The sequence below is a fragment of the Ceratotherium simum genome, chromosome X (assembly GCF_057802395.1).
Source record: "Ceratotherium simum simum isolate JZ-2026a chromosome X, ASM5780239v1, whole genome shotgun sequence".
NCBI classification, from domain to species: Eukaryota; Metazoa; Chordata; class Mammalia; order Perissodactyla; family Rhinocerotidae; genus Ceratotherium; species Ceratotherium simum.
The window spans coordinates 116,027,374-116,052,323 of record NC_141940.1 but is presented as its reverse complement, the minus strand read 5'-3'; the positions used below and the strand labels follow the sequence as shown (position 1 = coordinate 116,052,323).

General features: G+C 39.5%; 1 protein-coding gene across 6 annotated transcripts in view; it reads left to right on the top strand.

The window, feature by feature from the left end:
- Positions 1-24,950, top strand: part of REPS2 (RALBP1 associated Eps domain containing 2) — a 261,022-nt gene that overhangs the window by 53,678 nt on the left and 182,394 nt on the right. The gene's annotated exons all lie outside the window — the stretch shown is intronic.

Sequence of the window (24,950 nt, the reverse complement as noted above, 5' to 3'; positions counted from 1 at the left end):
CTCCCCTGAGACAGACTGACACTCCCTCCCTCGGCCATTTCTGGGGCCCTGCCGCCGCCCATACCCAAAGTTTGCCTTGTTCTGGAAGTGGTGTTTGTTTTGGCTGGTGTCTGGTTTAACCTCTGCTCGGGGCTCCTGCCCTTCCTTCTCCCGGGTGGGCGCTCGGGTGCCTTGCTGGGATTTGAACTTGAAGAGTGTGTGCGTGTGTGTCTGTAGGGCCGGGAGCCAAGGACTGAATGTTATTCGCTCTGTAGACTTGTAATATATAAATATCTACTATATATGTCTGCCCACTAACGTATTTCTGAATATTAGTATTAAACTGGAAAGCCTTAATAAGTTGCAGAGCAGGGCCACAGGGCTGCAAGAGGACATCTGTCAAGGCAAAGCCAAGCTTCCTATTTAGGGTGAGAGGTGGACCCCAGACATCCACCGTGGGGGACAGCTGTAGTTTCCTATCTTCTCATTCTTGAAATAGAACTGGAAAGTAACGTGTGTCATAGTTATCTCCTTTTGGCTGCTCCATACCTGGAAAAGGAGGAGGGGATGATCCACAGCAGATGCTGTTTTTGGTTTGTGTTTTCCTTGGAGCTTGGAGAAAGACTACTTGATAAGCACTTTGTCTTTTGATGTTACCAGCACTTTGTGGTGATAAGATTCTTAATATCAGGCCCAAAACGTGAAATGAAGCTTTTCTCAAAAGCTGTAGTCAGTATGAAAGTTAACATCAATTGAATATTTACAGTGGAGAGTGGTATTTTAAAATCTAGTTCCAAAGGAGTACTTAGGGTTCACTTGCAATATCATTATGTTTGTAGGTAATTTTTAAAAAAGACACTTAAGACTGTGTTTTGTACTGCTGGAGCATGCGTGTGCCTATATGTTTGTGAGCATAACTTTAGCCACTCTGTAATCTTGCGCCTTTTAGAATTCAGGATTTCTGAAAATATAATTAGGAGTCACAGAACTTAGCCTAGCTGTTTTTCCCTTAAGAAGTCCTTGATATGTAGACAGTCCTGCCGGTGCTGATGCGCAGTTGAACTGGACCAGGTAGAAAAAAAGTCATTGTCTTCAAAAACAAACCATGGCTATTGCATGAAGCCCTCGCAATACTCTCAAGCATAATAGATTTATTAAATGCTGTTGCTACTTCTCCACTGAAAGAAGAATAAGCGACTGAGGCCACACAGCAAGTAAGTGCCAGCTGGGCATGTGTTAAGGCTTATTTTGTTATCAGTAATACATGGAGTGTGAGAAGAGAAGGTGTGCATATTAAATCTGAATATGTTGGTTGACTCCTCCTAAGGAGTTGAGATGGGGGCTTTCCTGGTGTTAGAACCCATGCTCCCTTGAGGTATATATGATTTAAGAAGAACCCAAGGCACAGTGCCTTTGCATGAATGAGATTATATTCTTGACGTGCATGTGAAACCTGCTTGCAAAAGACTGCTTCAGATGCTGGCAAAAGGGGACATCCCTAGAAGATGGCTTGTAGTAAATCTCTCAGAGCTTTAAGCTCCCTTTTTCAGCCCAGCACAACAAAACGGATCCTTCCCCATTAACCTAACATCATTGCAATAATCCAGTATTCTTCATACAGGTGAAAATTAACATCCAAGTCATGCTGGGCTGGGAAATGTAGTCAGAAGAGATTCAAACAAAGCAAGCAGCTGGCAGCCACCTAATTTTTACCAGCCACTTTGGTGAGGTGTGGTGTGGTGTGTCTGGGTGTGTATATGTGTGTGTGTGCATGTGCTAGCTCGCTCCATTCATCTTGATTTGCACTACTCTATGAGTGTATTAGCCATTCTTGAAAACAAACGTAGATGTTTTTAGCCTTTCCTTGTTAAACAGAAACCTGTAAGTTCAGAATTAAGTGGCCCAACAGGTATAACTGCTCAAATCATGGAGGCACTAACCAGCCCTGGTAGTTTCTATGGTAACAGCCAGATTTTTTTTTTTTTCTTCCTAATAACCATACAATTAAGGTTACCATTAATGTTCCAGTAGGGGTGAAAATCTTACCTGGAGTAAATGTTCTATAAGAATACTTAATTTTGTCTCCTCCTTGGAGTAAAAATAAACCATTACACCTGTTACTTTGTTATGGAAGTGAATTATCTTAGAGTTTTTTTTCAGTTGAAATATATATGTATATTATTTACTTATTAACAAATATATTTAATTAATTAATTAATTAATTTTTTGTGTGTGTGTGAGAGGAAGATCTGCCCTGAGCTAACATCCATGCCAATCCTCTTTTTTTTTTTTTTTTTTTGCTGAGGAAGACTGGCCCTGAGCTAACATCTGTGCCCATCTTCCTCTACTTTATATGGGATGCCGCCACAGCATGGCCTGACCAAGTGGTGCGTCGGTGCGTGCCTGGGATCCGAACCCGGACCGCCAGCAGCGGAGCGTGCGTACTTAACCACTACGCCATGGGGCCGGCCCCAACAAATATATTTTATTTTTATTTCATTTTATTTTTTTTAAATTTAATTAATTAATTTATTTTTCCCCCAAAGCCCCAGTAGATAGTTGTATGTCATAGCTGCACATCCTTCTAGTTGCTGTACGTGGGACGCGGCCTCAGCATGGCCGGAGAAGCGGTGTGTCGGTGCGCGCCCGGGATCCGAACCCGGGCCGACAGCAGCGGAGCGCATGCACTTAACTGCTAAGCCACGGGGCCCGCCCCAACAAATATATTTTAATAGACTTTATTTTTTCAGAGCAGTTTTAGGTTCACAGCAAAATTGAGGGGAAGGTACAGAGAGTTCCCATATACCCTCTGGCCCCCCCACATGCACAGCCTCCTCCGTGATCAACATCGGAGTGGTACATTTGTTACAATGGATGAACCTACACTGGCACATCATAATCACCCACAGTTCATAGTTTGCATTACGGCTCACTCTTGGTGTTGTACATTCTGTGGGTTTGGACAAATGTATAATGACATGTATCCATCATTATAATATCATACAGAGTATTTTCACTGCCTAAAAATCCTCTGTGCTCCACTTAATCATCCCTTCTTCTTATCCCCAACCCCTCGTAAACACTGATCTTTTTGCTCTGTCCATAGTTTTGCCTTTTTCAGAATGTCATATAGTTGGAATCATACAGTGTGTAATCTTTTCAGATTGGCTTCTTTCATTTAGTAATATGCATTTAAGATTCCTCCATGTCTTTTCATAGCTTGATGGCTCATTTCTTTTTAATGCTGAATAATATTCCGTTGTCTGCATGTACCATAGTTTATCCATACACCAACTGAAGGACATCTTGGTTGCTTTCAAGTCTCGGCAATTATAGATAAAGTTGCTATAAACATTCGTGTGCACTTAAGTTTTCAGCTCCTTTGGGTAAATATCAAGGAGTGTGATTGCTGGATCATATGGTAAGAGTATGTTTAGTTTTGTAGGAAACTGCCCAACTGTCTTCCAAAGTGGCTGTACCATTTTGCAGATCCCCCAGCAATGAATGAGAGTTCCTGTTGCTCCACATCCTCACCAGTGTTTGGTTTTGTCAGTGTTCTAGATTTTGGCCATTCTAATAGATATGTAGTGGTATCTCATTGTTGTTTTAATTTGCAATTCCCTCATGACGTATGATGTTGAGCATCTTTCCATATGCTTATTTGCTATCTTGAATTATATTTTAATGCATCATAATAGCCAATTTTAAAAGACCTCTTGGTCTCTTTTTAGAGTATTTATCTTCATGTGCTGATTTATTTTAAGATAAAGATTCTAGTACTAGATAGAAAAAGAATGAAACACTTTTTTTTTTTTTTGCTGAGGAAGAGTCGCCCTGAGCTAACATCTGTTGCCAATCTTCTTTTTGCTTGAGGAAGATTTTCCCTGAGCTAACATCTGTGCCAATTTTCCTCTACTTTGTATGTGGGTTGCCGCTATAGCATGGCTGCCGACAAGTGGTGTAGGTCTGCGCCTGGAAACCAAACCCGGGCCGCCGAAGCAGAGCACACCAAACTTAACCACTAGGCAGCAGGGCCGGCCCCTGAAACACTTTTAAATTAGAAAAAGAAAATATGAATATCTAAAAACAGGTAAATAGTTTTTGTTTAATATTTCAAGACAAAGAACTGTAAGTGTTAGAGTGATTAGTTTCCCAGGTTGTGAATTATTTCATTGGTATTCAAAAGCTAGCATTTTACTAGAAGGCATAGGATGTGGTGGGAAGCAGGTTTGAGTTTGACAGGTATTTGAGGTATCTGAGTTTCTGTTGTGCCTCAGGCACTGTTCTAGGTGCTGAGGTTACAGCAATGAATCAAACACAATTCCCTGTCCTCCTGGAGCTTACATTCCAATGCAAATGTTTCTATTCTTTAGAATTTGAGTGAGAAAAGATTTCAAATATAACATCTAAAAATAAAATATCTACTTTAAACTGGCAAGTTGTGTGTTTGATGTAATGAATTAACAAACTATATAGAGTCCTTTATAATGTTTTTTAGGATAGTGTCTTTAGTCTCTGGGAATTCTGTGCATATTTCAAGTATTCATTTTAATTAGTTTACATTTTTATGATTGTTAACTCTTTTGTTTTGAAATAATGTCTTTTTGAGATATAATTGACATATAACAGTATATTAGTTTCAGGTGTACAACATAATGATTCGATATTTGTCTATATTACAGACTGATCACCACAATAAGTCTAGTTGACATTCACACACAGTTACAAATTTTTTTTCTTGTGATGAGAACTTTTACGATTTACCCTCTTAGCAACTTTCAAGTATGCAATACAGTGTTATTAACTATAGTCACCATGCTGTACATTATATCCCCCGGACTTATTTATTTTATAACTGGGAGTTTGTACCTTTTCACCACCTTCACCAGTTCTCCCCTTTCACCTCTGGCAACCACCAATCTGTTCTCTGTATCATCTATGAATTTGGGATTTTTTTGTTTGTTTTTTAGATTCTGCATATAAGTGAGATCATATGGTATTTGTCTTTCTCTGTCCGACTTGATAGTCGGACGTTAAGGGGAATAGTTATAAAGCACTGTTGAGTCTGTATTATCAGGGGAAATCACTGAATGGGAGAAAAGCCAATGAGTAATGTGTGATTGTTTAAGCAGCTTTGATTGAGGTAAAGAAGTAAAACAAAGCTGTGAGAAGTAGGAGATGTTTTAAAAATTCCTGTGCACAGCCTCACCTTTGGGAAGAAGTCATATTTAAAGGTTTTCTTGTAATTCTTTGAAGCAACTGTTTAATCATTAAAGAAAACTATAGGCAAAAGACAAAATCTTTGTGAACTCTTTCCTGTTGTAGATTATTAGCCAGAACTATTTTTAAAAAATGCAAATGAAACAGTTTTCTATTTTTGCATCTTTATATCCTATCCCTTGTAACATATACTTTACAGAGATAGAGCCCAGCATACTAAAACATTAACTAGGAAAATATGCTATTTGAGATAGATAGCGTTCTTTTTTGTAAAAGAAAATGAATGCCAGCAGACATAGGAAGTTCTGGAGCCAAACCATTGTCTGATTAAAAGGAGAATATTTGCATAATAGTTACTTATTTAGTCTTATAAAAAAATATTTCAGATTTGCAAAACCTAGAGGATTACCCAGCAAACAACTGTGTACCCACCACTCAGCATAGGAAGTAAAACGGACCAGCTAGTGTGCAAGTTTCCTCTGACCCCTTCTCTGGTCTCATTCTCTTCCTTCCCCACCCCAGAGGTTACCACTGTCCTGAATTTGGAGTGCATGATTGGAAATTTTTTTTACACTTTTATTATATGTGTATATATATTGTATGGATATGTATATTGTATGTGTATATATATGTGTGTGTATATATATGTTACTAAAACCATGTATTGTTTTGTATGGCTTTTCAACCTAAAATGAGGAGTTTCGTACTCTGTGTAGCCTTCTGCAACTTGCTTTTCCTCTCATTGTGATGTTTTTGAGATTCATCCTTGTTGACACATGTAGCTCTGTTCATTTATGTTTCCTTAGTTCATTATGTAAAAATCTTCATTACCTACTCTTACAATGACTCATCATTATGGTGCTGTAGAGACCTTTATGCCTAAGGAAAGTAGGTGGCATTTTTCTTTATTTGTATAGAATGTCACATGACTGGAGGACTGTTCTAAACATGTACAAATGTTAAAAATGCCTTAATATGTAGCAAAATGCACACTGGTGTTCTTGAGAGTGTTAGAGGACCTTTGAGCTAATTGATTAGGTTTTCATAGGCTTGCTGTTTTCTCATCTTTTTTTAAATGGAAAATCTCAAACAAACAAGTAGATAGAATAGTACATTAAACTTCTCTGCACTTGCCACCTAGGCTCAACAGCCATCAATACATGGTCAGTTCCTTTCCATCTGCATTCTCACCTTTGTTCCCTTCCCCCTCTATTATCCTGAAGCAAGTCTCAGACATCATATGATTCATAGGGTTTATCTTTAATGAAGGAACCTGGGGGTGGTCAGAGGAGATGGGAACATGGGTTTAATATGGGCAGAAAAGGTATCCATGGCCTATGGTCAAATGGCAAGACTGAATGATGGTTCCACATGATCAGGCCACTGGCAATCTTTAAGGTAATGATGTTTGAGAACTGATTTAGAATAACTGGGGAAACCAATAGGGAGACTGAAAAAGTAACAAAGTGAAGATTAGAAATACAAGATGGATTTGAACATTGTCCTAGTTTCACACTCATAACCAGGGACTGCCCTACTTTGAGAGCATGGAAAATTGGTTTTGAGGAAGTCTTGAGTTGTTTCGCTAATTATTGGGAACTTTTTAAAGAGGGTTTGGTTCCTTTCCAGGTTTTTTCAAACTTTCTATTTGTTTTCTAAAGACAAGTGCCTAGTATTTTGTATTTATATCATTCTGTTTTTCAGTACATGTCTATTGGTGGGCAACTGTCTTAGTCCTTTTGGGCTGCTACAACAAAATACTGCAGACTGGGTGGCTTATAGATAACAGGAATTATTGCTCACAGTTCTGGAGGCTAGAAGTCCAAGATCAAGGTACTGGCAGCTTCAGGGGCTGGTGAGGGCCCCCTTCCTGGTTCATAGCTGGTGCCTTCTTGCTGTGTACTCACATGGTGGAATGGGCTAGGGAGCTCTCTGGGGTCTCTTTTATAAGGCACTAATCCCATTTATGAGGGCTCCACCCTCATGGCCTAAGCACTTCCCAAAGGCCCCACATTCTAATCCCCTCACATTGGGCATTAGGATTTCAGCATATGAGTTTTAGAGGGACAAACGCATTCAGATCATAGCAGCAAGCAACCAACCTGGGTTGCTCAGGACTAAGGGGTTTCCTGGGGCATGGGACTTTCAGTTTTCAAACCAGGACAGTCCCAGGCAAACTGGGATGGTTGGTCACCCCCTCTGTTGGTAACTGCATTCATTATCTGTTGTTCTATAATGAATTTCCACAAATTTAAGTTGCAGCTTAAAACATCGCATATTTATGATCTCATTGTTTCTATGGGGCAGGAGTTCCGACATAGCTTAACTGGGTCCTCAGCTTGGCGTTTTACAAGGCTGAAATCAAGGCCTTGGCTGGGCGGCATTCCTTTCTGGAACACGAGGACCTCTTCCAAGCTCACGGGGTTGTTGGTAGAATTCAGTTCCTTGTGATTTTAGGACTGAAGCCCTCAGCACCTAGAGGCCACCCGCAGTTCCCTGCCAAATGGCCCTCTCCATAGGCAGTTCATGACATGGCTGTTTGCTTTTTTAAGGCCAGCAGGAGATTCTCTCTCTCCAGTCAGCTTAGATGAGTGACATCCCCATCACCTTTGCTATGTTCTATTGATTAGAAGCAAGTCACGGTTTCTGTCTGCACTCAAGGGAAGATTATACAAAAGCACAGATACCAGGAAGTGAGAATTATAGGGGAGGGGTCACCTTAGGATCTTTCCACCACACTTGCCTTCCAGTTTTCTGAAGCAGAAAATTATTTTGTTTAGCTTTTTGGGGCCAGAATATATATATGTCTTTGCTCAATCACTCATTTCAAATTTCTTTACCTTTTTAAAAAACATTTTCATGCATAATTCATCTTCTTATGCCGGCAAGTAGAACCGGCAAATGTATATCTTCTTAGGTATTATTTTCAGTTTTAATCTTTAGGCAATTTGTTTTTCTTTTCAACTAGTAGGAGGCAGGAAAAAAAAGTGGAAAAGCAGATGTGAATGCCCTGCATGCCCACTCCTGCACAGAATACTCTAAAGCAGGCTGTTTTAATCTGGGTCCATTTCAGGGGTCTGTAAATTTAGATGTAGAAAAAAAATACATCTTTATTGTTACTAACTCCTAACTGAAACTCGAGCATTTCCTTCTATTATGCATGTAGGCAACAAGCGACAGTCATATTAGCAGTACCTGTGACTATCACTTGTAGAAATAGGATTTTTTTTATCATATTACAATTGTTGCAGGTATTTCAATGATAATTTACAATAATTTAGATGCACTGGCTGATATTATTCATTGTGTTAATAAAGAAACACATGTATTACTACCACAAACTTGTTTTGTAATATTTTGATAGCTGTATTTCAATATATTTTGTTTATAATCCTATGTATTTTGTGTTTAATTTTACGCATTTAAAAACATTATTCTGAGCAGAGGTCTATGCAGACTGCCAAACGAGGCCACAGCACAAAAATGGTTAAGAAGCCCTGCTCTGAAGAGTTGTGAGGTGTCAGGACTAGACATTTCAGTTCTTTGTAGTTCATTATTTCCAAAGTCAGAATGGCAGCAGCACTGCAGGCAAGTCCGGGTCAGGGATGAGACTCCATAAGGCACTGCGGTCCCTCCCCCTCCAGTCCATCCTCAGTCCTGCAAGGGGGAAGGAAGCCCAGAGTGAATGAATGCTCAGCTGCTTCCGCCAGGACCTCACCCTGCCATCCCTGCAGTCCTGGCTCTGAGCTTTGTCTGCTCCTGACCTTTCTATCTGGCCTTCTCAACTCCACTTCACTCCAGAGAGCCCCTCTGGAGCACGTGCCAGCTGGCTGCTGGGCCTGTTTTATTTACCACTATTATCTCTACTTCAGAGACTGGCTAGAACATGGACTTGAAGGAAAAGGTGATTTTAACAGACTGGAGAAACCCGGCTATCTTCATAATTTAATTCAGGACCAGGAGAGGCTGTTAACATTAGGCTAATAGTAAATGTTTGCTTTGACTTAATTCATTTCTGACACTTTGCCATTGGTTTGTTCAGCCTCCTGAGAGTAATTAAGTGGTTCACCTGTGTTAATTTCCTGACTAATTGAAGTAAATCCCATAAATGCCAGCAATTAAGAATTCTTTTTTGGGGGGGGGCCCAGCCCCGTGGCTCAGCGGTTAAGTGCGTGCGCTCCGCTACTGGCAGCCCGGGTTCGGATCCCGGGCGTGCACCAAGGCACCACTTGTCCGGCCATGCTGAGGTGGCGTCCCACATACAGCAACTAGAAGGATGTACAACTATGACATACAACTATTTGCTGGGGCTTTGGGGAGAAAAAGGGGGAAAAAAAAAAGGAGGAGGATTGGCAATAGATGTTAGCTCAGGGCCGGTCTTCCTTAGCAAAAGAGGAGGATTGGCATGGATGTTAGCTCAGGGCTGATCTTCCTCACACACACACAAAAAAAGAATTCTTTTTTTTTTAAAGCAGGCTTTCTTAAATGTGTAATGTTTGTCCTTGATGCCTTCAAAAGAACATATTTAATACAGTAATCTCTTTGTTTCTCCCTTAGTTCAGGGTGAGCCTTGTGAAAAACAGATGATTATACATGAATAGCTTTTTGCCCCTGGAGATGTTTGGTGTGCTTGCTTTTTGAGTTTTTTTTTTCTTTAGGATCTCTTTAAAATTATTTTTAAATGTTTTAACTCCTCTCCTTTGCATACACTCTGGTACCTTTATAGTCCTATTACTGAGAGATGGCAATGGAAGTAAGTGAAGCGCGTGAAATTTAGCATGTGGATGTTTTAGATTCTTTTAATTTATTCATTGTTCTAGATCAAGGTTTCTCTACCTTGGTACTAGTGACACTTTGGGCCGAATCATTCTTTGCTCTGGGTGCTGTCCTTTGCCTTTAGGATGTCTAGCAGCATCCTTGGCCTCAACCTATTAAGTGCCAGTATCTGTCCCTCCCCCAGATGTTACAACCAAAAATGTTTCCAGACGTTGCCAAATGTCCCCTGGGAGAAAATCTATTCTGATTGTAGGTATATGATAACAATCATAGTAGCAGCTAGCATTTATTTACTGATTACCATGTAGTTGGTCTTGTCCTATAACTTGTAGAATGCTCATCTCATTTAGTTCTCACAACCAAACCATGAGATAGGTATTATCATCTCCAGTTTGAAGAAAATAGAATGGAGGTGCAGAGGTTCAGTAACTTGCCCAAGGTCACATAGGTAAGTGACTTCTGGCAGTACCTTTCATAATTATTTGGGTTGCAATTCAGTCTTTGTCGAGGAGACAGACTTAAAAAAGAAAGGGAGGTTTCCTGATGATGTCTCGATGGAGAGGCTATTGCTTTCATAGCAATTCTGTGTAAATATTGGAAGTCTTGCTTAAAGGATGATTCCATGGGTGTGTGTCTGAGTAAGGGTTTTGGACCATTTCTGAGGAGCTTCTGTGGTATGGTGAAGCAGAACATGGGACAGTCTAGGGTCAAGGCTGATCAAACTTTGAAGTGAAGGAAGCCATCAGAAATTGGGGTAAGGCTATGTATCATTCAGGGTCCCACAGGAAATGGCATGCTCAGAGGGTTTTACTGAGAACAGGAACGTTGAGGCATGGAGAGACTAGCAGCAGGAAGACGTTGCTGTCCCTAGATGTGAAGGAGCCAGGAGAGGGAATGTTGCTGCTGGAAAGGTGGTTCCCCTAAAGGAACAGTAGTTTGGAAGAACTCAGCCTTTGCCAGAACTGCGGCCAGGGTGGGGCTGGTGGGCTGAAGGACAAATAACCACTGTCTCCTGCTGTCTGATCTGCTGCAGTGCTTCTCATTGTCTTCACCCAACTGTAAGCCAGAGGCAGGGGAGCCAGGGTGTTGAAGCTTATAGAGGCCAGCATCCTGGGCAGAGTGGATGAAGAAGGGCTGGGAGTGGCTCTGGGGGACAAGTGTAGGAAGAGCCAGCACAGGCTACAGGCTGGACTGGGAACCACTGCCCTGGATCCTAGGGAGAATGGGACATGGCTGGTATGGGGAGCAAGAGCAGTCCATTTGTGCTAAGCAGGGCTTGAGTGTAAGACCTCCAGGAGGGACAGGAGTAATTGGTCCATCTGAGCTGCTTTTTCTCTACTTCTCCAGGGAAGCCTTGAGGACTGTGGGGTTGTCTGTTTGCATTCGGATATGGGGTGTATGTGCGTGTGTGCGCTTTTGATCAGAGTGCGGGCATTTCCATGGGTTGCAGTGTTTGTTCTTGTTCAGGGTACTGGGAAGGATAGAGCAGTGGAGTGGTGCTCTTGGAGATACTGCTAGGAGTAGCTGCGTGTGGTGGGAAAGGTTGCCCTAGGACCAGAGATGAGTTAGTTCAGGGGAGTAGAAAGCGTATCGTGACGTTTGGGGGTATGACCTAGCCTTATTTTGGCTTTTTTCTTTCCCTGAAGGATAGGATTCCTGTAGGGATTTTTTCTCATCCAAAAATAGCTGTGTGTGTCTACTCAGGATTTCTTTGTACATTACTCCAACTCACTAAGGCCCTATTGAGCAACCCGAGGCCTTAAAAAAACTTAGAATCCTCCTCATATACTGTAAAGTAAAGGCAAATGCAAAGAAATAGCTTTGTTCTCTTTTGCATTCTTCATAGGCCAACATATCTTCTGGAAAACTTGTTGCCATGGCAATGGGATATTATCTATCTCCATAGTGTACTACATAAAAATAGCCCTTTGTGTTTGAGGGTGATGTTGGTGACAGGTGGTTGGGTCAATGTATAGCAGGGTGCTTTATCAGCATTCCATTGTGTAAAGTTGTGAAATCAAAATGAGTATTGATTTGCTTTTCTCTCTCAAAATGTAATTTTATCTGAAAAAGGAAGGTAGTGGTGCTCTGTTTAATTATGAATTATAAACCTTCCTTTGCAGGTCACGCAGATATGATTGAAGCCAGCTCTCATGGTGATGAGTAAATGGTTTCTTTACTCTTTCTGTTGGTGTCACAGGGTGTACAACACAAGATTGGGTGGGGGGCAAGTGATATAATTCTCTTATTCTTTTTTTTTTAATTGATGTTTTAATGGTTTCTAACATTGTGAAATTTTGGGTTGTACATTTTTGTTTGTCCATCACCATATATATGACTCCCTTCCCCCCTTGTGCCCACCCCCCACCCCCACTGCCCCTGGTAACCACAATACAGTTTTCTCTGTCCATGTGTTGGTTTCTATTCCACATATGAGTGCGATCATGCAGTGTTTATCTTTCTCTTTCTGGCTTATTTCACTTAACATAATACACTCCAGGCCCATCCATGTTGTTGCAAATGGGACGATTTTGTCTTTTTTTATGGCTGAGTAGTATTCCATTGTATATATATACCACATTTTCCTAATCCAGTCGTCAGTCGAGGGACACTTAGGTTGCTTCCACTTCTTGGCTATGGTGAATAATGCTGCAATGAACAAAGGGGTGCATAAGCCTCTTTGGATTGTTGTTTTCAGGTTCGTTGGCTAGATTCCCAGTAGTGGGATGGCTGGATCATAGGGCATCTCTATTTTTAATTCTTTGAGGAATCTCCATACCGTTTTCCATAGAGGCTGCACCAATTTGCATTCCCACCAGCTGTGTATGAGGGTTCCTGTTTCTCCACATCCTCTCCAACATTTGTTGTTTTTTGTCTTGGTGACTATAGCCATTCTAACGGGCGTGAGGTGGTATCTTAGTGTTGTTTTGATTTGCATTTCCCTGATGATTAGTGATGTTGAGCATCTTTTCATGTGCCTATTGGCCATCTGTATATCTTCCTTGGAGAAGTGTCTGTTCATTTCCTCTGCCCATTTTTTGATCGGGTTGTTTGTTTTTTTGTTGTTCAATTGTGTGAGTTCTTTATATATTATGGAGATCAACCCCTTGTCAGATGTATGTTTTGCAAATATTCTCTCCCAGCTGGTTGGTTGTCTGTTCATTTTGATTCTGGTTTCATTTGTCTTATAAAAGCTCTTTAATCTGATAAAGTCCCACTTGTTTATTTATTTTTTCTTTAGTTTCCCTAGTCTGGGTAGGCATGTCATCCGAAAAGATTCCTTTATTTATTTTTTTTATTTATTTTTATTTTGTTTAATTTATTTTTTCCCCCCAAAGCCCCAGTAGATTGTTGTATGTCACAGCTGCACATCCCTCTAGTTGCTGCATGTGGGATGCGGCCCCAGCATGGCCGGAGAAGCGGTGCGTCGGTGCGCGCCCAGGATCTGAACCCGGGCCGCCAGCGGCAGAGTGCACGCACTTAACCACTAAGCCACGGGGCCGGCCCGAAAAGATTCCTTTAAAACCAATGTCAAATAGTGTTTTGCCTATATTTTCTTCTATGAGTTTTATAGTTTCAGGTCTCACCTTCAGGTCTTTGATCCATTTTGAGTTAATTTTTGTGAATGGCAATAGCACATGGTCCACTTTCATTCTTTTGCATGTGGCTGTCCAGTTTTCCCAACACCATTTATTGAAGAGACTTTCCTTTCTCCATTGCATGTTCTCAGCACCTTTGTCGAAAATTAGCTGTCCGTATATGTGTGGTTTTATTTCTGGGCTTTCAATTCTGTTCCATTGATCTGTGTGTCTGTTTTTGTACCAGTACCATGCTGTTTTGATTACTATTGCTTTGTAGTATGTTTTGAAGTCAGGGATTGTGATGCCTCCTGCTTTGTTCTTTTTCTTTAGGATTTCTTTAGCTATTCGGGGTCTTTTGTTGCCCCATATAAATTTTAGTATTCTTTTTTCTATTTCTGTGAAGAATGTCATTGGGATTCTGATTGGGATTGCATTGAATCTGTAGATTGCTTTAGGTAATATAGACATTTTAACCATGTTTATTCTTCCAATCCACGTGCATGGGATATCTTTCCATTTCTTTATGTCATCATGGATTTCTTTCAATAATGTCTTGTAGTTCTCATTGTATAGGTCCTTAACCTCCTTGGTAAGATTTATTCCTAGGTATTTTATTCTTTTTGATGCAATTGTAAATGGTATTCTCTTTTTGAGCTCTCTTTCTGTTAGTTCATTATTAGCATATAGAAATGCAACTGATTTTTGTAGATTTATTTTGTACCCTGCAACTTTGCTGTAGTTGTTGATTGTTTCTAATAGTTTTCCAACAGATTCTTTAGGGTTTTCTATATATACAATCATGTCATCTGCAAATAGAGTTTCACTTCTGACTAAATGGTTCTGCCTAAGTGCCTTGTACTTATAAACCAGGAAGTAGCAAGTGGTCAGGTGGAATAGATGAGCTCTGAGCTGTTTAGCAAATACTGACTTTTTGTAGGTTCTTAAATGGAACAGATCCTTGGCAAAAGTCACTTCCCACTGCTGGTTTTAGCATTGGTCTCACATGTGGAGCCAAGGATGGAATCTGAACCTAATCTTAATTTTTCCTCTGAAAAATCCATTGGGCAGTTTCTTTCTTTCTTTTTTTTTGTGAGGAAGACCAGCCCTGAGCTAACATCTGCCAATCCCCCTCTTTTTGTTGAGGAAGATTGGCCCTGGGCTAACATCCATGCCCGTCTTCCTCCACTTTATATGGGATGCCGCCACAGCATGGCTCGACAAGCAGCGCGTCGGTGCACGCCCGGGATCCAAACTGGCGAACCCCAGGCCGCCGCAGCTGAGCGCACACACTTAATCGCTGTGCCACCCGGCCGGCCCCTGGGCAGTTTCTTAGAGCAGTAACTCTGAAACATTTTGTCGTCCTCTCACCTTTCTTCTAGAAATTTGTCTTACGTGTAAATAACAGCTTTCTTAGTGCTGAAATAAAGTTTACTCTAGTTTTGAGAATTTTAGACTCTCTTGAGAAAATACCATGGCTGGGAATTTTTGACCTAGAGGTAATCGCTTTAATTCTAATATGCATTGTACTACTGCAGAAATGGAATCACTGCCTCTGTCTTTTGTCTTGGAGTCAGAATGAATATCTTTCTGCTAATAATATTGGAAATAGTTATTGAGTGGCTTGCTGGGTATCCAATACTACTCTTAGAACTTTTTTGTGTGTTAACTCACTTAATTCCCATTAACATTCTCAGTGGTTTTTGTCACTGTTTTCCAGATGAGGCATAGTTATTAGCATGCCTTTCTGTTTCTGGTAAGTATTGCTGTGCAGTGTAAGACTTGGTTGCTCCTTCTTGCTTATCAGTATGTTGAAGTGTTTCTGATACGAAAGCATTCTTCTATCAGGGGATGGCAAAATACAGCCTGTGGGCCAAATCCTTCCTGTTGCCTATTATTTTTTGTATGGCCTATGAGCTAAGAATGGTTTTTGCATTTTTTAAATGGTTGGGAAAAAAATAAAAAAAATATTTCGTGACGTGTGAAAATTATGAAATTCATATTTCCGTTCCTATAAATAAAGTTTTATTAGCACACAGACATACTCATGTGTTTATGTATTGATTGCTTTCACGCTATAGTGGCTGAGGTGAGTAGTTGTAACAGAGACGGTATAGCCCACAGAACTGAAAGTATTTACAGAAAGTTGGCCAACCCCTACTCTATATTCTTCTACATCTAGAATGGGAGATTGTACTGAATAATAAAAGCAGATTGGATTTATGTACAGGTTCATACATATTTGAATTCTCTTTTGGTGTGTAGTATATTTTCCTCTCTCCCGCTAAATGTTACTGTTTTCACAAGCTTAGTTTCACATACTATGGCATATCTCAAATATATTTGATTTCAGTTCTCTTTTTATACCCATACTGGTTTTTATCATAACAGATATTCGTAACTCTTCCTAAATGAGGGAGAGTAATGAATTTTATCATTTTACTAGTTAATGTGTTTCATTTGCTAGGTCAGTAGTTATAATTCTCCTGGCTCTTTATTTCTAACTATATTGCTTTCTACTTTTGGGCTTTCAGCCAACATATAAAGATTGATACTTTATTTATTTATTTATTTATTTTGTGAGGAAGATCAGCCCTGAGCTAACATCCATGCCAATCCTCCTCCTCCTTTTTTTTTTTTTTTTTGCTGAGGAAGACTGGCCCTAGGCTAACATCCGTGCCCATCTTATTCCACTTTATATGGGATGCCGCCACAGCATGGCCTGACAAGTGGTGCATCAGTGCGAGCCCGGGATCTGAACCGGGCCGCCAGCAGCGGAGCGCGCACACTCAACCACTACGCTACGGGGCTGGCCCCAGATTGATACTTTAATAAGCCTAACTAAGATGCCTGTACTGTTGTGCTATTTTAATTTAATAAATCCTGTATATGATAAAGATTACATCTTCTGCATTCATCCTGTTGGATTTAATATGCTCAACATAATCAAATTTGGAACATTCATGCAATTTAAAAAAATATGTTTTCTCCTTTATCTCTTGTGTACCTACTTTTTAAATAACAGCTTTATTGAGATATAATTCATGTACCATACTAACCCATTTAAAGTGTACAATTCAGTTTTTAGTATATTCGCTATTTCCAGAATATTTTCATCACCCCAAAAAGAAACCCTGTACCCACTAGCAGTCCCCCCAATCCCACTATCTCTAGGCAACCACAGCTCTTCTTTCTATCTGTGTGGATTTGCCTATTATGGACATTTCATATAAATGAAATAGTACAATATGTGACTTGTCATTTGTGACTTGCTTTTTTCACAGCATAATGTTTTCAGCATTCATCCATGTTGTAGCATGTATCAGTACTTTTTATAGCCCAATAATATTCTGTTGTATGGATATACCACATTTTATTTATCCATTCATCAGTTGATGGACATTTAGGTTATTTCTGCTTTTTGGCTGTTATCAGTAATACTGCTATGAACTTGTGTACAAGTTTTTGTGTGGATATATGTTTTCATTTCTCTTGGTTAATTACCTAGGAGTGGAATTGCTAGGTCACACAGTAACTCTGTGTTCAACCTTTTGAGGAACTGCCAGACTCTTCCAAAGCTACTGCACCATTTTACATTCCTACCACCAATATATGAGGATTCCAATTTCTCACATCCTTGCCAACGTTTGTTATTGTCTGTCTTTTTAATTATAGCCATGCTGGTGGGTGAGAATGGTATTTTATTGTGGTTTTAATTTGCATTCCCCTGATGACTAACGATGTTGATGATATCATGTGCTTATTGGCCATTTGTGTATCTTCTTTTGGGAAATGTCTATTTAGATCCTTTGCCCATTTTTAAACTGGATTATTTGTCTTTATAAAATATTGAGTTCTAAGAGTTCCTTATAGTCTAGATACAAATACCCTATCATATAAGTGACTTGCAAAAATTTTCTCATTCTATGAGTTGTCCTTTTACTTTCTTGATGGTGTCCTTTGAAGCATAAAATTTTTAATTTTGATGAGGTAATTTATTTATTTTTTGCTTTTGTGACTTATGTTTTGGTGTCATATTTAAGAAACCATTGCCTAATCCAAGATCACGAAGATTTACTCCTGTGTTTTCTTCTAAGAGTTTTATAGTTTTAGCTTTTATATTTAGGTCTTTGATCCATTTTGAGTTAATTTTTATATATGGTGTGAGGTTGGGGTTCAACTCCATTCTTTTATATATGGATATCCAGTTGTCCTAGTATTATTTGTTGTAAAGTTGTCCTAGCATCATTCTTTTCCCATTGAATGGTTTTGGAACCCTTGTCCAAGATCAATTGATGATAAATATAAGGGTTTATGTTCTGACTGTCCATTCTGTTGCATTGATCTATATTTCTATCATGCCAGTACTACACTGCCTTGATTTATTTTATTTATTTTTGAGGCACACCTCCCACCTGCCCCCCCCCCGCCAATACTTAAAATCAGGACATTTCACAATTGATTGTATCTTACATTGCATCAAAGCTTGCAGGCTCAGTGTTAGTGGCTTAGGAAAGGATACTGGAGTCTAGAGTGAAGCATTGTTGATTCTTAGGAACCAAATGGGTGAGAGGTGGGGGTAGTGAGAGAGGTGGTAAATTGGATGCTCCCCCAGTGTTTAGCAGCAAACTCAAGGCAGCAGTCAAAAATAGTCTAGCTTTACATAATTTCAAAGCTGAGTACTAATGGTGCCAGTTTCTTTTTATGGATTTTTTTAAGAAATGCTGCATCACTGAATGCTGTTGATGGCACTGAGAACAACACTGCAGAAAAATATGGACATTGGCCACTCTTAGTCAAAAAGATTAACAAAAAGTCAAATTCTGAATGTGAAGAAGTTTTAGGAAAACCCTGAACGATTAATTTGCTTATTTTCCTTTTTATGTATATATGAATGATAAATGAAAAATCTAAGTCTAAAAGAGCTCGTTTAAATAAGCCTAAGATAAATGCTAAGTGGTAAAGTATTATGTCATATCTTATTTGGCAGTATTTTCTTAGTGCTACCTAAAATAATGGTGTCTTAGGTTTGAAATGCTGTTATCCTCCTGCTTCTAGCTCTATTTACACCTCAGAGGGAGTTGGGTCATTTCCCAGAGTCTGTCGTATGAATTGACCTTCTTGGTTTCCACTTCCTGCAGTCACTATATGTCCATCTGTTTTCTAGCAACCATAATTTTGTTCTTTCCCTTTCTCTTGTTCTTGTATGTTTAAGCCTTTTTTTTAAAAAAGCTGTGTATTATTGTTCTAGTGGAGTTTTGAGTGGGAGTGGAGGTTAACATGTATGTTCAATCCAGTAGGAATATTCAATCACTCAAGAGATGAATTTATGGAAAATGACTTTTAGAAACGTTGCAAAAATAGAACAGAGAGTTCTTTTATATTCCTCACCCTGCTCCCTTAATGTTAACATCTTACATAATCATAGTGCAATGATCAAGAACAGAAAATTAACATTGGTACAATATTATTAACTAAACTACAGACCTTATTTAAATTTCATCAGATTTTCCACTGGTGGTCTATTTCTGTTCCAAGGTACTATACAGAATAACCTATTGCCTTTAGTTGTTTCTCCTCAGGCTCGTCTAGTCTGTAACAGTTTCTTAATCTTGTCTTTCATGACACTTTTGAAGACTGTTGATCAGTTATTTTGTAGAATGTGCCTCATTTTGGGTTTGTTTACTGTTATGATTTGAGTAAGTTTGTGCATGTTTGGCACGATTACTAGAAAAATGATGATGCATCCTTTTCAGTGGGTTGTATCATGGAGTTCATGATGTTGATATGTCTTATTACTGGTGACATTTACCTTGATCCCTTAAGTTGGTGTCTGCAGGCTATCTTTCCCCTTGTAAAGTATCTTGGGGGAGATACTTTGAGACTATGCAAATATCCTATTTTTCCTCAAACTTTTGCCCATTAAAATTTAGTGTTCATTGGTGGATCCATATCCATTTCATTACATATAATTTCCTAGAGTATTTTTGATAAATATTTGATTAAGTAAAATAGAGCTGTGCCCTACAAGAAGCAAAGATCAATTACGTTTAAGTCCTATCGTATTGGTTAGTGTAACACTAGCAGTTGTGTACCCCAACTTTCAGGGGCTTACACAACAGAAGCTTTCCTTCCCAGTGTGGGTATTTCTGGTAGTGTAGGTGGTTTTCTGCCATGTAGTGATTTAAGGACTCAGGCTAAACTTTTTATTTTGAAGTAATTTCAAACTGACAGAAAAGTTGCAAGAATAGTACCAAGAAATCCTGTGTACTCTTGACCTAGATTTACTTAACATTTGCTATATTTGCCTTATTTTCTTTCTCCTTCTCTGTATATGTATTTTATATCTGTCTATCTATCTATCCATCCATCCGCTTATCATCTATCTCTACTAAACCATTTGAGATTAGGTTGCATACATCTTGCTATTTTATGCCTTAATAGTTTAAACTTATATATTTTTATCTATTTATTTAATTCTAGTATACACATAAAGTAGTTTCAGAATTGCTAACCCATACCCATGTGAGGAGTACTTGCACTAACTAGATTACAGCATTTATGAACAGTTCTTTTTTCTTTAGCTTTATAGTATCTAGTCAAGGTACTGTTTTCAACAGTTTTCCAGTGAAGTATTAAATTTGAAAACTGTACATAAGCACATACAGTTATTTAAATTCAGGAATTTTTTTTTTTTGGAGGAAGTTTGGCCCTGAGCTAACATCTGTTGCCAGTCTTCCTCTTTTTCTTTTTTCTTCCCAAAGCCCGAGTGGTACGTAGTTGTATATCCTAGTTGTAGGTCCTTCTAGTTCTCCTATGTGGGATGCCACCTCAGCATGGCTTGATGAGCGGTAGGTAGGTCTGTGCCCAGGATCTGAACTGGCGAACCCCGGGCTGCTGAAGTGGAACGCGCAAACTCAACCGCTACGCCCCCGGGGCTGGGCCCTAAATTCAGGAAATTTAATACTGATAACGATACTTTAGTCTGCAGTTTATATTCCAGTTTCGTCAGTTGTCTCCAAAATGTTCTTCATAGCAATCCTTTTGTTTTTTCCTGATATGGGATCCAGCCCGGTATCACATAATTGAATTTATTTGTAATGGCTCTTTAGTCTCCTTTGATCTGAAATAGTTCCTATAAGCCTTTCTTTGTCTTTTGTGACATTGACATTTTGAACAATGACATTTCATGACACTTTTGTAGAATGTGCCAAATTTGGGTTTGGTTGGTGGCTTCTCATGTTTAGATTAAGATTATGCATTTTCGCCCGGACACTGCATAAGCGACGTGTCCTCAGGTAATGAATGCATCAGGAAGCACATGATATCTCGTTACCCCTCATTGGTGATTTAAATTTTGATCATTTGGTTAAAGTATTGTCTAAGTCTGGAGCATTTCTGGATATGAAATATCAGAGTGATCAATACTGTGAAGCCTCTTAAAACAGTGTTTAGATAGAAAAATTATGATTGAAAAGGCTTTCAGAACCATTCAGATTAACATATACCTAACAGGAAATCCGAACTTGAGTCAATTTCTTTCTTGAATCATTTTCTACTGTTGAAATGTTGATTTAGCTATTCATGACTTTTATTTCCTCATGCAGGCATTTTTTTCCCTTAAAATTTTTTTTATTGTAGTAAAATATACATAAAATTTACAATTTTAACCATTTTAAGTGTACAGTTTAGCGTCATTAAGTACATTTGCAGTGTTGTGCAACCATCACCACTGTCCATTTCTAGAACTTTTTCATCATCATCTCAAACAGAAACTCTGTACCCGCTAAACAATAATTCTCCATTTCCCCCCTCTCCCAGCTCCTGATAACCTCATTTTATATGCCATCACAATATTTTAGAATAAACACTAGCTTGCTGTGTTATCTTGGATAAGGTCACTCAACTTTTGCTCCCGTATCAGGAATATGATAAAAATATTATTTGCCATATAATGCAGAGCAATTTCTGCATTTTGGTATGAATTACTATATGGTAACTCCAAATCCTGGTAAGGGAAGCAGTTTTATTCTGAAACTAAATCATTAGTTTGATAATTTCTGCCTTTGAATGTGGGGTATTTTGGATGGGATAAGGGTAAGGAGAGGTGAAATTATTCCTGGCAGAACAGAGTATAAATTGCCTCTTATCTTTTCCATATTGGCTGTCTACCAGTTGGGTATAGTCATTCAGATCATCCATGCTTTTGTACATGGCTTGGTAGGTATAGATACATATAAATTAGAATAAATTCTAGCAGTGTTAGGGGCCCAGAGTTCATAAAGGCAGTTTCTCACTGCAGTCTTTGTGTGTCCCTAGTCCCTGGTCTGTAAAATGAACGTAACAAAACTAACTTCTTTCCAAAGAGTGCTTTGGGAAAAAACTGTAAAACACTTTGCAGAGTAGAAAGGACTCCTTATTCTTAGTAACATTCCTCAGTGTTCTTTGAAGGCTCACCCACTCTCAATTATTCTTCTGTGTTAGGAATATTTGTTAGAACTAATTTTAATAGCACCGTAGAATATAGATGGCATGGCCACATGTCCCAGTTTGCTGGATCTGAAGAAACAACTGTAGATGAAAAACTACTCAAATAATAAAATTGCCCAGATGACCCACCTAGTCCTTTGCTGTATGGTGTTGAGTGTCTGTTTCATTTCCTTGACAAATTTGACAAGGCCTTGAGACTGTTTGCAGATTCCCTGGTTCAAGTGGGCTGTAGATGGAAGAGAGACCCCAGGACTAGCCTGTCAGTATGGGGCTCTTGAGAGATTAGCATATTAATAAATTGCATAACCAATTATTAGGTAGGTACCTGCCAAACAGGATTTCTCTGGGGTTCACACAGTTGAGTAGGATTCCTAGAGGCAAGAGGTCATTTATCTGAAGAGTCAGTGGTTATTTTAGGGTCCTACTCTAGGCTTCCTGCTCTTGGGAGACCTTAACTTGAATGAGGTAGTCCTTCACCATTAGTGCCCATAGAGCCTTAATGATTCCTGTTAGGATGAGTTGGCCAGAAGTCAGGTGATCACTTCTTACTGTAACTAACTTCTGCCTAAGGATTAAGGATGGGTGACTCTGAGGTCTGAGCCAGCTGGAAGGACCCTTGTTCATTTTCTACTCTTACTGTTACTTCTCTGGTGCTACCAAAGCTCCTGCAAGAGGTGATGACTGACTGTTTGGGTTCTATATTGCTGCCTGAAAACCACCCCAGAACTTAGTGGCTTACGGTAACCATTCTCACACTTTTGTGAGTCAGGGATTTCAGAAAGTCTCAGCTGGGTGGTTCATCTCTGCTCTAGATGGTGTTGATTGGGCAGCTGGGACTGGAAGTTCCACTTCGGAGATGGCTTCTTCACTCTTTGGAATGGCTTCTCAGTGTCTGTGGCCAGTCTCTCTCCATGTGGTATCTCATCCTCTAGGGCCTCTCCACACGGTTTAGGCTTCTCACGTCATGGTGGACCCTGGGTACTTGTGCTTCTTACAAGGTGGTGATGAAATGAAAGCCTGTATTTTAAATTCAGTGAAATATTGGAAAACGTATTTGGTATTGAGATTGTGATATTTATCATTGTATTTTGTCATTTTTATAACCCAATCAGGGTAGAAACCTGAAGTAAAGAAGAAACACTTCATTTTTTCTGCTCTTTGCCTGGATGATGGGTTGTCCAAATGGCGGGAGGTTCAGCTTTTGGCTTGTTTTGGATTTCTGAGCACCATCCTTCAGAAATGATTTCCTGATGCTCTCCTGGCCATCTGGCGTAAGCACAGGAGACCTTTTACTCAATAAAAGTAAGCTGATAATAATAACAAGTGGAAACATCTTGATAATAAATATATTTGTACAGCTTTCCTATCCCAGGTTATTGAAACTCTGTCAGCCTTGGCTGGTGTCCACACTCTCTCTGTGCCCTTGTGTTTTCTTTTTTCTCTTGAGCCACTCCTGCTCAGTGAGCGCTAGAGTGCTGGAAGGGGGAGCAGCGTCGTGGGGATGCAGAATGGGTGAGGGTCAGGCTTGGGTTCAGTTGCGGTAATCCTCCTAAGTTTTTGGTAGAAGAGGGGCATGGCATCCGCACCCCCCTTTTTACACGTAAGGAAGAAGAGGTATAGAAAGATAAAATGGCTTTTCTTACTGGCAGGGTCTGATTCTCTACCTTTTCACCCTAGTACTGATTGATAACACAAAACAGATGTGCCTTGGTCAGAGGAAAAATAGTAGAGCTGGATCTTTTTATGATCCTGTATTTGTAGCACTGGATCTTTAAAGATTTTATTTATTCAGTTTTTTCCCCCCAAAGCCCCAGCAGATAGTTGTATGTCATAGGTTCACATCCTTCTAGTTGCTGTACGTGGGACTCGGCCTCACGTTGGATGGAGAAGTGGTGCCTCGGGGCGCTCCCGGGATCCGAACCCGGGCCGCCAGCATCAGAGCGCGCACACTTAACCGCTAAGCCACGGAGCCAGCCCAGCACTGGATCTTTAAAATAGGAAAAGTGATGTTGATTCTAACTAGAAATTGTGGGCCATTTAATAACATGTGAGGCAAAATTATGAGGAATTATGAGAAACCAACTGGGTCCCAACTTCTAACACCTTATCTTCTATGGTGTAAGTTAATAAATGGCCAGTTTTTAATGCAATAAAAAAGGGAAATTTATGATAAGCTTTGCCTAACTTGACACTGCTGTTTATATTACAGACAAAATGCTAAATTTACCAAGTGTTGCGAACACATCCTAGTCAGAGGTTTGAGTGCCCATGAGCAATTCCCTAGAATTATTTTGAATGCTCAGATTACAGGTTTCCCCCCATACCATATATGTATTACCTAGCACTGCAAGACTCTTTATAGGGTATCAAATATGTGGGAGGATTTAAAACGAATTCTCTTAGATATGCTTCATGGGATAAGATGATCCAATGGGAGCTGAGTGTTTTCAATTAGGACGTTTCCATGGTTACCATTAAGCGTGCCAAAATTCATAACCACAGGAGATTTTACTTGCTTCAATATTGATTAAGAAATCTGAGAACAATCTCAAGAAGTGTAGGAGGTAGACGGAGGATAAATTTTGTGGGTAGTATAAAATTTGCTTTCTCTCCCATGGTTAAGGGCTAGTCCAGATAAAATTCTAGGCAGTCAGCCAAGTCTAACAACAGGATTTATGTCAAGACAATGTCCAAAATAAAAGTGAACATGGGTTACTTCTTTTATCCCAGATGTAGATGTTATTTATTTATTTATTAACGTTTGCTTTCTTATGTGCTGGGTACAAGGCATTGGCAGTATAAAAAAAAAGTCACAAAAATCACAACCTTTTGTATCTATGTTGTTTATAAAGAAAACTTTCTAAATGGTGTCTTCAGCTGTCTTAAAAGTTACATCCCTGTGGGAAG